General features: G+C 38.4%; 1 non-coding gene across 1 annotated transcript; it reads right to left on the bottom strand.

Annotated features, from left to right (window-relative positions):
- Positions 1-3545: 3545 nt before the first annotated feature.
- LOC127078061 (small nucleolar RNA R71) lies at positions 3546-3652 on the bottom strand. Its single transcript, XR_007787807.1, has one exon. It is a non-coding gene; the product is annotated as a small nucleolar RNA R71 (small nucleolar RNA).
- Between the last annotated feature and the right edge of the window lie 6902 nt (positions 3653-10554).

Raw genomic sequence — 10554 nt, 5'->3', positions numbered from 1 at the left:
TACTCTTCACATTTTCGAGCTTGAAATTCAGCAACATTAGTTGAATTTCAAAGCCAGATTCCTTAGCCAATCATCTCCCCTACATTCAGAGATCAAAGAGGAACAAGAAGTTTGAAGAATTTGTGGCCAGAAGCTCATCAATTTGAAGGTATAAACTCAAACTGTTTGGATCTGAAACTCATAATTCAATGTAGTATTCTTGTGTTTTTGTGGTTCTCTGAAGTCCTCATACTTGAGGCAAGTCTTTGGTGCATTCAATTTGCCATTTCATGAACAATCCGTGTGGACACCGTGATTTTCTCCTTCATCTTTCTCTCAATATAGGAAGAATGAAGGAAATCCAATGGTACAGTGATGATCTACATCACACGAGCTTCATTTCCATGTCCTTGTTTTTCATTTTCGTTGAGGTTTATTTTCCTGCAAATCTAGTCGGAGTTTGTGTGGTTGATCGGAGAAGACGGTGGTTTCCACCACCACCACCATGTGTTCTGATCCCTGGCCCTTGGATCTCCCTTTCATGATCTAATCTCACGCGTCCGTTTTAATTACTTGTTTTAATTCATTATGTGGCGTTGTTGACTCAAATGTACCGTGTGTCCTCAGATCCAAGCCGTGCACCTTTGCCACGTCAATTAATGAATTGGATCTAGTGGCTCAACATTTTTTGTTTTATTTATTTTTCTCTTTATTTTCTTTAACTCATTCTATTTTCCAAAATTCATTAAAAATTTATTAAAAATTCATATGAAGCCAGAAAAATATGAGACCAATTTTGAAAATTTTCTTGAAAAATCTAGTTTCATATTATGATTTTTAATTATTTTTGTGACTTCGTTTGATATTTTCCATGAATTATTTGGTTTTTAATGATTTTAATCCATTTTAAAATACTTTCTGACTTTTAAAAAATACAAAAATATTTTCATAGCATCTATGGATCATGATAAGTCAATGAAAAATAGTCTCAATAATTTCTTGTTTGTTTTGAGATTATTTGAGATTTTAATTCAAATTATGTTGTTTTTGGTTGTTTTTAATTGGTTTTAATTACTTTCTGATTTCAAAAATTTGTGAGAAAATTAGTCAAAGTTTGTTTGACTATGTTGAACCTATGAGAATTTAATTGGACTCATTGAAGTTGTTTTAAATTGAATTTGAGGTTCAACTTTGTTTGTTTATTTTTTATTTGTATTTTCTTTTAATGCAAAAAATACCAAAAAAATATTATTGACTTCTTGATAAAACTGAAATTTACCGTATTTTCGACTCCGATTTCACATGCATTCTAGTTGTTTTACTATCATTTTGTTGTGTTATTGCTATGTTTTCCTTTGTTTTCAGGTTTTTACTTTAATCGGAGCCCCGATCGAGAAAAGGAGCGAAAAAGAGCCAAAAACCCTAAAATTCAGCATTTTGTACTTGTGGCCTACCCCATGGTTGGCGCCATAGACCCTGCCATGACGTGTCCAAGCTCAACTTCCCTCAACTTCCACGTTCCCCACTACTTCCACTAAGGCGCCTCATTTTGTGCTTGTGGCGGACGCCATGGCCTTGTGGCGGGCGCCACAAGAGGAAAATAGTTTTCCTCCCATTTTCAAGTTGAAGGGTATCCAAGTCATTTCCATCTTTTTACTTGCTTATAAATAGAAACTCGAATTCACTTTTACAATCATCCAAACTTAGAGCAGAGGCAAACTCAGAGCAACTTTGTTTCACTTAGGCATATATTCAGTATTATAAAGTGGTAATCGCTTCGCATTGGAGTGTTACCACAATTGTGTAATCGAGTCTGTGATAGAGTCTTTAATCGAGTTTGGAGCACTTTGGAAGGAAGTTAATTCTGCCGCCATTTTCATTTCCGCTTTGCAATTTATTCAACCCTCCGATTGGAGCAGGTTTTTATTACTTGTCTTTATCTTATTTATTTTCCCGCACTCGCTTTAAGTTATTTATTTCCTCGCACTCGCTTTACTTTACTTATTTCCTCGCACTCGTTTTACTTTATTTATTTCCCGCGCTCGCTTTACTTTTATTTATTTCCTCGCACTCGCTTTACTTTTATTTATTTCCTCGCACTCGCTTTACTTTTATTTATTTCCTCGCACTCGCTTTAAATTATTTATTTCCCGCACTCGCACAACTTTTATTTTTTTTCCGCACTCGCACTACTTTTTTTTATTTTAATGCACTTTTACTTTACCATGTCTAACTAAATCTATAAGGTTAGAATGTAAGAATCGTAATTGAACCGATAATCCATACAATTGTTCGTAGTAGTACTTAAGGGTTATTTTAACTTTCAACTTAAGTTTTCCAGCACTTCAATTCCGTTGGGTAAGATCGAAAGTCGTCCAACGTCTATCTAAACTTAATTGTTTTTAACTATTTCAAAAACAGCGAAAGCGCTTTGTTTAGTTCATTAGGAGTTTTTAATTTAAGAAGAAAAGAGATTTTAAAACTATTTTCGGACGCGTTTATAAGTTTAGAGTCTGGTTCGTAAGAACCTCTTTTGGTTAAGAAATCCAGGTTATAATACTTTTCAACTTAGTCAAGATACTATATTTCTTAAAAATAGGTTTACTACTCTAACGCAATGCACGCCTTTTTATAAGTGAGAATAAGAGGGTTTGATTAGGGAGTACAACTCGGTTCTGAATACGCGAAAGCGACAGTTCCTATTAAATTAGTTCTTTTCAAAGTAGGAAACACTGCCCATAAGTAGCTCTACTAGCAAGTACTTGGATTATTAATTGATTACGTGAATTACATTTGACCCTGTCTTTATTAATTAATCTTTATTCAATACTTTACTTTTCATTGCACACTCCAAAAATACTTATTTTGATTGCCTTTGATAAACACCATAACAACAGATAACGATAGATTGACATTTGGTCGATGTGGATTCGATAATCTTTTATATTACTCTGACGCGTTCGTATACTTGCGAAAGCACGCATCAAGTTTTTGGCGCCGTTGCCGGGGACCAATTTCGTCAAATTTCATTTTCCTGTTGTTATATCGTTTAGACTTAGGCTATTTCCCGCCGGTCAATGCGAAGAACTCGCAGCACCGGAAGTTTAAGCTTAGTATACCCTTTGGCGGAACTTGAACGTTACGCTCGCACACGTTTATTCTTTCATAGAATTAAGAGAGCTATGGCCGAAGATCAAAACCAAAGACCTCTTAAGGATTTTGCTCAACCATCTAATGAAGAACCTAGTTCTAGTATAGTAAACCCAACCATCCCAGCCAATAATTTTGAACTTAAACCATCCCTGTTGCAACTAGTGCAACAGAGACAATTCTCAGGTCTCGCTACTGAGAACCCAAACCAACATTTAAAAATATTTCTTCAATTAGCAGACACTTTTAAAACCAATGGAGCTTCTCCTGAGGCAATACGTTTAAGATTATTTCCTTTTTCCCTCAGAGATAAAGCCTTATCATGGTTAGATTCCCTTACACCCAATTCCATTACGACTTGGGATAACCTTAGAAGAGTATTCCTTGCTAGATATTTTCCCCCGAGTAAAATCGCCGTTCTTCGAAACCATATAACTAGATTTACCCAAAACCAAGGAGAATCGCTGTTCGAAGCTTGGGAGAGATATAAAGAGTTGTTACGAGCATGCCCACATCATGGTTTAGAAAATTGGTTAATCATTCAAACCTTCTATAATGGACTTCATTATAACACGAAGATGATCATCGATGCTGCCGCAGGCGGTGCTCTGATGAACAAACCTTATCCTAAAGCTAGTGCCCTCATTGAAGATATGGCTCAAAACCATCAATCATGGGGAGTCAAACGAGCGACAGTTGAGAAGAAGGAATCCCAAGGAGGAGTGCATGAACTAAGCTCTATAGACATGATGCAAGCTAAAATGGACGCATTAGCTCTTAAAGTCGAGCATATGTGCATAAACCCGAATACTGTAGCCGCAGTTTCGTCGGATTGTGAGATATGTGGAACCAAAGGACACCAATCTGCAGAATGCAGTCTATTAAACAAAACCCACTCTGAGCAAGTGAACTACACCCAAGGGAACCCATATTCGAATACCTATAACCCTGGATGGAGGAATCACCCGAACTTCTCCTATAAAAACAATAACCCTATTCAAAATAATGCACCTCCGAGACCTAGTTATCAAGCCCCTAGATCAAATCAACCTATGCAACCTGTGCCACCAAAGCCGAGCCTTGAGAAAATTATGGAAAATTTTATCACCACTCAAACCCAATAAAACAAGGAGTTCATGAACCAAAACATTCATGTTAACGAATTGATTACTCAGTTAGGAACCAAGGTTGACCAAATAGTTACTCATACCAAGATGCTTGAAACCCAGATCTCTCAGGTAGCTTTAAACCAAGCCCCTCAGACTACACCTGGAGGACAATTCCCTGGACAACCTCAACAAAATCCGAGAGGACAAGCCAATGCCATTACCCTACGAAGTGGAAACGCTTATGATGAGCCACCAAACCCTAGATTGAGTGAACCCAAAACTTCTAAGGAATGTACCAAACCCATGGACGAAGTAAAGGAACTAGAGGAATCTGAAAACCAGGAAGGTCGAGAAAAAGGAGAAGAACCTAAAGATAAAACTTACGTACCACCCCTGCCATATAAACCACCTATACCATATCCGCAAAGACTCAAACAAACCCAGATCAATAAACAGTATCAAAAATTTATTAAAGTTATAGAAAAACTTCATGTAGAAATCCCTTTCATAGAAGCCATCACCCAAATACCTTCTTATGCAAAGTTTCTCAAAGACATCCTTACCAACAAACGTAGACTTGACGATCCGAAGCCTTTGGAATGTAATGCTATTTCCAAGGACAAATTAGCAAAGAAAGATAAAGATCCTGGAAATTTCTCCATTCCTTGCCTTTTGGGTAATCATGTCATCGAAAAAGCTTTTTTAGACTTAGGAGCTAGTGTGAGCTTAATGCCTTTAGCAGTTTGTGAGAGGTTAAACTTAGGAGAATTACAGCCCACTAAGATGTCACTTCAGTTAGCCGATAGATCTGTTAAATATCCGATAGGCATTTTAGAAGATGTTCCTGTTAGGATAGGTCAGTTATTTATTCCTACTGATTTTGTTGTCATGGACATCAAAGAGGACAATGATATACCAATCCTTCTAGGTAGACCATTCTTATCGACTGCAGGAGCCATAATAGATGTCAAGAAAGGAAAGTTGACATTTGAGGTAGGTGACGAGAAAATAGAATTTATACTTTCGAAATTTCTTATGGCACCTGTGATGGGAGACTCGTGTTATGCCTTAGATATCATTGATGAATGTGTTAGAGAATCAGAACAAAAAGAAATTATAAAAACAATTAAGTTACCATCAACTCTCATTAGGGAAGATGATGACTTTAAGAAACCCTACATCGATGATAACCTTTACGAATGTTTATCCCTTACTCCAGATCCTATGCCATGCCCTAAGAAACCCACCTTAGAACTTAAGGAACTGCCTAAGAACCTGAGATATGAGTTCCTCGATAAAAAGATGAATCGTCCAGTTATAGTTAGTGCTACCTTGAGCCAAGAGGAAACGAACCAACTTTTAGACGTTTTACGAAGATATCCCTCAGCCTTAGGATATAATATCTCTGACCTGAAAGGTATAAGTCCATCTGTATGCATGCATCGGATTTCACTAGAAGAAGATTCAAAACCCTCCAGGGAACATCAGAGAAGAATAAACCCTATAATGAGTGATGTTGTTAAAAAGGAAGTTCTTAAGTTACTTGAGGCAGGTATCATCTACCAGATCTCGGATAGTAAGTGGGTGAGCCCTGTGCATGTAGTACCTAAAAAGGGAGGCATCACAGTCGTGCAAAACGATAAAGGCGAACATGTAGCAAAACGTTTAGAAGGAGGATGGCGGATGTGTATAGATTATAGAAAATTAAATAAAGCAACTAGGAAGGATCATTTTCCTTTACCATTTATAGACCAGATGTTGGAGCGTCTACCCAAACACTCTTACTTCTGCTATCTAGATGGATACTCTGGATTCTTCCAAATACCTATCCACCCCGAATATCAAGAAAAAACTACCTTTACATGCTCTTATGGAACTTTTGCCTACAGACGAATGTCGTTCGGCCTCTGTAATGCCCCAACTACTTTCCAACGCTGCATGATGTCAATCTTTGCAGATTACCTAGATAGTATCATGGAAGTGTTTATGGATGATTTCTCGGTTTGCGGATTTGATTTCCATAATTGTCTTGCTAACCTTGAGAAAATCCTGGAGAGATGCGTGGAGGTGAACCTCGTGCTAAACTGGGAAAAATGTCATTTCATGGTAACCGAAGGAATAGTTTTAGGACATATAGTTTCTGAAAAAGGTATAGAGGTAGACAGAGCTAAAATAGAAGTTATAGAAAACCTAAAACCCCCAAAAACCATAAGAGAAGCCCGAAGCTTTCTTGAACACGCTGGATTCTACCGGCGTTTTATTACGGACTTCTCCAAAATAACCAAACCTTTAACTGGACTTTTAATGAAAGATGCTGAATTCATTTTCGATGAAAAATGTGATGACGCATTTAATCTTTTAAAGCAAGCATTAGTATTTGCACCCATTATGAAACCACCTGATTGGTCAGAACCTTTTAAGATAATGTGCGATGCTAGTGATTATGCAGTTGGAGTCGTTCTAGGACAAAGGAAAGATAAAAAAATTACATGCCATTTATTATGCCAGTAGAACCCTAGATGCTGCCCAACTTAACTACGCAACAACTGAAAAAGAATTACTCGTTAAAGTTTTCGCTATAGAAAAATTTAGATCTTATCTAGTAGGAGCAAAAATTATAGTTTACACCGATCATGCTGTCATTCGTTACCTATTAAGTAAAAAGGATGCCAAGCCCAGGTTACTCCGATGGATTCTATTACTACAAGAGTTTGATTTAGATATAAGAGATAAAACAGGCACTGAAAATGTAGTGGCCGATCACCTTTCTAGGCTAGAACATCTAAAACCTGAACTAGTACCCATAAATGATGATTTCGCCGATGATAGACTGATCGCTAGAGTAGAAACCATTGAAGATAATAACCTAGACCTTTATAAGCAATCCCAAAATTCCTTAGCAATAAGTAACGTACCCTGGTATGCAGATTTCGTTAATTACCTAGTTGCTGATATAGTACCCCCTGACCTTGACTACCACCGCAAGAAGAAATTCTTCCACGATGTGAGAAACTTCTATTGGGACGAACCGCTCCTTTTCAAAAGGGGTAAAGATGGCATTTTTCGCCGTTGCGTTCCAGAAGAAGAGGTAAATAATATTATCGAGCATTGTAATTCTGCACCTTATGGTGGACATGCGAGCACCTCTAAGACATACGCCAAGATTCTTCAAGCTGGCCTATTTTGGCCTACCATGTGGCGTGATGTCTATGCTTGCATTGTCAAGTGTGATAGATGCCAACGCACTGGAAACATTTCAAGGCGTGATGAAATGCCTCTAAGAAACATTCAGCAAGTAGAACTCTTTGACGTATGGGGTATAGATTTCATGAGACCTTTTCCACCATCCTTAGGAAACAGGTATATCTTAGTAGCTGTAGACTATGTGTCTAAGTGGATTGAAGCTATAGCTGTACCCACAAACGACACTAGGGTAGTAATCAAACTGTTTAAAAACTATATATTCCCTAGATTTGGAACACCATGTTTAGTCATAAGCGATGGAGGATCACACTTTATATCGAGAATATTTGACAAACTTTTAAGAAAATATGGAGTTAGGCATAGAGTAGCAACACCATACCACCCACAGACTAGTGGCCAAGTAGAAGTATCTAATAGGGAGATAAAACAAATCCTAGAGAAAACTGTTTCTATTTCTAGGAGAGACTGGTCTCAGAAGCTTCAAGAAGCATTATGGGCCTATAGAACCGCTTTCAAAACCCCTATAGGAACTACTCCTTATCAACTAGTTTATGGAAAATCATGTCACTTACCATTTGAATTAGAGCGTAAGGCCTATTGGGCTATTAAAACTTTGAATTTAGACTACCTAGCCGCTGGAGAAAAGCGTACCCTAGACATTCAAAAATTAGAAGAACTTAGGCAATCTGCCTACGAGAATGCAAAAATATATAAAGAGAGGACAAAAGCCTATCACGACAAAAGAATAGTAAAGAAAAATTTCAATATAGGCGATCCTGTTCTCCTTTTTAACTCTAGGTTACGACTCTTCCCTGGAAATCTACGTTCAAGATGGACTGGTCCTTTTGAAGTATCCAAGATTCTGAGATCCGGAGCCATAGAAATCAAGAACGAAACCTGTAGTCCATTCATTGTAAATGGACAAAGACTGAAGCTCTATGAAGGAGGAGACATTCCAGCATACTATTCGAGCCATACCCTGATTGATCCACCGATTCCTACTACTACAGGTGTATAAATTCTAATCGTCAAGCTAATGACGTTAAACAAGCGCTGCGTGGGAGGCAACCCATGGTTTTTCTTTCATTTTACTTTTTCGCATTTATTTAATTTAATTTTTATTTTATTTTATCATATTTTGCATTGATACTAAGATTTGAATGGTTTGTATTTTCAGGATCACTTTCTTAACTTTTACAGGATGCAGTATTTTGATGACATGCAAGTGGCCTATAGAGATAATGCTCAGAGGGAGCGCTACATCGCTCTGTATCAGCGTCCTATGGCACCCACACGTTATCCTGACCAGCACTGTATGGAGGCACTGAGTATCGAGCCGAGAATCCGATTCCTTAGCCACCAGCTTCACTGGGACGAGTTTGCTGATGACTTGAGTAACACCTACAGGAATCTGACTTTAGAGTTCCTGAGTTCATTCGATTACGACCCATATTCTGGACCATATGGGTATGCTGCTTTCAGGCTTTTCGGAGTTGAGTACTCCTTCAGCCAGAAAGAGTTTGGCGACTTATTGGGTTTCCAGACCACTCCTGATGCTATCCCGGAGACACCTATGGGATATTTTCTGGGTAAGGAGGTTGAGAAGTTTTGGAGTGATATCTCAGGTGGCGGAAGCCAGGATCCATCTATGCAGCTGTCTCATGTCATACATAACCCCGCCTTCAAATACTTTCAGATGATATTAGCACATTCCTTCCTGGGAAGGCCAGATGCAGAGACACTACTGAGTGAAGAGGAGATCTTCCTATTATTTTGTGCATCCCAGTCTCGCCCAGTAGCATGTGAGAACTTTTTATTATACAGTCTCAGCGGTATCTCCAGATCCACCGAAGGAGTCATCCATGTTGGCGGAATCATCACGCAGATTGATGTCGCCTTAGGTCTGTCTCGCAAGCTGTTACATCTTCGGACCTACTGTGGGTACACTACCATGGACATCGACTTCTGTTTGACCAGAGGGTTGATGAGGAGAGCCTTTTTCCACCCATGTCAGTTCCGATTGCTAGTCGACAGTGAGGTTATCCATTATTTCACATTGCCAGATCCTATGATGACCAGTGTGCATGATCTAGCAAATTGGAGTTATGCTCTAGAGGGCCAGGGAGAGACCATTGAGGAACCAAGATCACCACCCATTGTTGAATACACGCCTACACCACCATCTCCCAGAATCATTGTTTTCTCTAATAATCTTTCATTGCAGACATCCGCACTCAGATTGCTGAGTGTCGTAGAGAGATCGCAGAGCTTAGACAGGAGGTGGATGACCTCACTTTACAAATGGGAGTGTCTGATCTCACCCATGCTACTGAAGCCGACTGTCTATATCAGGAGATCGCAAAGCTCAAGCAAGAAGTAGCCATGCTCTGTGGTTCCTCTCAGGAAGATGACATCCCCACTATATGATCTCACCATTTCATCTTATTTTATCTCTTTTTTATATTTCTCATATTTACATAACTCATCTTATTTTATCGCATTTGGAATATTATATAAACTACATCTATACATCGTATTTCTATTTTTATCTATATATGTCTTATGTTTGTTTTATTTGCATTTTATTTTTCAGTTATTTATTTATTTATTAGTCTAATATTTAATTTTTGTTTCAGTTTCATTTTTATTTTTGTTTTTACCTTTATAAAATTATGCAAGCCAATGATGCTAGGAAAATCACAAGAGTAATGCTATTCAGACCCCTCAAAGCCAAAAGACAAGAGAAGCCCAAACCAAAGGACCAAAATCTGGCCCAGCCAGATTTTGCCTTGTGGCGCCCGCCATAGGACCTGTGGCGCCCGCCACAGCGTCTGTAAAAGGTCGGGGCAGAACCCCTTTCTTCACCATTTTTGCAACTTACAACCTTCCAAACCCATTTTTTCACCTTGGAAAAACATCCTTGAACCCACAAAAAGCTCATACTTTTCTAACCACCACACCACACAAATCATTATTCCAATTTCCATTTTCGATTTCATCCGTCGGATTTTGTAAAAGCTTTCCAGATGGAGTTTAATGGATTCATTCTTCGAGGAGGGAAACCGGGGGATAGACAAAGAAAAATCATCGAACGATTGCAAAATTGGGAAAT

Source organism: Lathyrus oleraceus, chromosome 4, assembly GCF_024323335.1.
Source record: "Lathyrus oleraceus cultivar Zhongwan6 chromosome 4, CAAS_Psat_ZW6_1.0, whole genome shotgun sequence".
Taxonomy (NCBI): domain Eukaryota; kingdom Viridiplantae; phylum Streptophyta; class Magnoliopsida; order Fabales; family Fabaceae; genus Lathyrus; species Lathyrus oleraceus.
The sequence above is the reverse complement of the archived record's forward strand: the minus strand, read 5'-3'. Positions and strand labels throughout refer to the sequence as shown.